The sequence below is a fragment of the Phyllostomus hastatus genome, unplaced genomic scaffold, assembly GCF_019186645.2.
Source record: "Phyllostomus hastatus isolate PE091 unplaced genomic scaffold, TTU_PhHast_1.1 phas_contig_86, whole genome shotgun sequence".
Lineage (NCBI taxonomy): Eukaryota > Metazoa > Chordata > Mammalia > Chiroptera > Phyllostomidae > Phyllostomus > Phyllostomus hastatus.
The window spans coordinates 3,202,921-3,205,164 of NW_025333977.1; the positions used below are offsets into that span (position 1 = coordinate 3,202,921).

General features: G+C 38.2%; 1 pseudogene; it reads left to right on the plus strand.

Annotated features, from left to right (window-relative positions):
* Positions 1–421: 421 nt before the first annotated feature.
* On the plus strand, positions 422–928 carry LOC123826930 (annotated as a pseudogene).
* The last annotated feature ends 1,316 nt before the right edge of the window (positions 929–2,244 follow it).

Genomic DNA, 2,244 nt, shown 5'->3' on the forward strand with positions numbered 1-2,244 from the left:
TATAATTTTCTCTCTTATTTCACACCATTAATCACCACTTGTTCTGAAGAGATGGTAGTTTCCATATTTATGTCATTATCACATTTTAAAAATTCATTTAGAGTAGGAAAAATTGAGTGAATCTGTTCTGGTCCTTTCACAAACTAAGAAGTTGATGGACCAGCCAACCCAACTGATATTTATTACACTCTATTAAAATGTTCATAGTTACTTCCTCTATTTCCTATTTTATTTCATTGTAAATGAGCTATACAAATCCTCTCACTGGTTTAATTATCCTGAAGTTATTCAGTGTTTTAGTCTCTTTGTCTCTTTTCAAAATAATTTAAAATTTCCTCACAGTTCATGTACCTCCCATCTGCCCCTTTGGGATGTCTACAAAATTGGCTGTGTCGGTAATATCCTATGGGTCAAGGGCAAGATGGTGTTTTCAAAACCCAGCATGGTGGTCCCCTTTGCTTCAGACAATGCTACAAGTGAATTTAAGTGTATTGAACTGCATCATGAAATTGTAAGTAAAGCTCTTCCTGGGAGCAATGTGGGCTTTGATGTCAAGAACATGTCTGTCAAAGCTTTTCTTTGTGGCGATGTGGCTGGTGGCACGAAAATGACTCACCAATGGAAACAGTTGGCTTCGTGGCTCCGGGGATTGTCCTGAACCATCTATGCCAAATTCATGCTGGCTGTCGCCTGTGCTGGGTTTTCAAGCAGCTCACACTGCACACAAGTTTGCCAACCTGAAAAAGATTCATCTCTGTTTTGGTAAGAAACTGGAGGACGGCACCGCATTCTTGAAATCTGGCGCTGTTGCCATGACTGAGGTGGTTCCTCCTAAGCCCACGCATGCGTCCAGGCCTTCCCTGACAGTCCTCCTTTGGGTTTTTGGTCACAGTTTGGGGAATGTCATCAGAATATTGCTTTCACATAGGTTATAAATGTCTGTTGCCTATTAGCAAACTCATCTAGACCAGTACAAGTCCTCAAAATATTTATTATTGCTCAGTGATCAGACAAAAAAAATTACAATGAATTTCAAAGCCTAAGTGTTGGGACAGGAAACCTTTTATTTATCTCTCTGAGTAATTCTCTGTTGACTCACATATGGGTAAGAATAAAATGAAAGAATAATTGTCGGAGCCCATCTTTGGCTGTGATCATAGCAAATGAAACCTTTTAGTAGTTAATCACACAGACAATAATTTCTGCATAATTCTTATTAGATTTTGTTGGCATATATAGTTAATAAAGCAAGTCACATATTAAATGACATATGTCATTTAAGATGGCACTTTAAGTTCTTCACGTCTTCTTTCTCTTCTTCCTTCCTCTCCTACTATGTTTGTAGAACCTCAAAGAGGATTTCAATTTCACATAATTGGTGCAGTGATTCTATAAAGGGCTTTTGTTACATTAGAGAAGAGACCAGTGGTGTCCAAGCTTTTGGCATCTCTGGGCCACACTGGAAGAAGAGTTGCCCTGGGCCACACATTAAATACACAAACACTAACAAAAACTGATGAGCCAAAAAAAATATTTTAAGTAAATTTACAGTTTTGTGTTGGGCCACATTCATAACCGTCCTGGGCTATATATGGCCCACGGGCTGCAGGGTGGATACCCCTGGTAGACATTTTTTATTCCTGCATAGCCTATCACACTTACCCCAGATTTAAATAAGTATTTTAAATTGGTTTAGAATAAATGTATACCTAAGCCCAGTCACCGAATACTATTTTTTAACTAAATGACATTTCCTGTCACAGGATATTTTCTGCAAAAGTCACCAACCTCCATTTATTTTTCCAAGGACACTTATAAACTCCCCTGAATGCTTATTAATTTGTTGAATAGGAGGCACCAGAGAAACCGCTAATTCGTATTGTGTGCATTTTGTGAACTCTGGGTATTTTCTCACAGTGGAGGTCTGAAAAACAGAAGCATTATTTCTCGTGGCAATGCTTCTTTTTCCCAGGCAGGCGTTTTGATGAATAGCAGGGGCGGCGAAACCTCTACAGTTACTCTCTCAGGTTCCATTCTGGTTGTACCAGTGAGTAGAAATAAAGACATAAAGGACTCGTTGGCAATTTGTACTATGATCTGTGAATAGTGTGAAAGAAAAAAAAATAAACCCAATGTTTTTATTTATAGCTATATTGCCTATAGGAGAATTTACGAAGATAAGACAAATAATTTGATCTCCTATACCAGCTCTTGTCCAAGAGACATATTATAGAAGTGTCTACC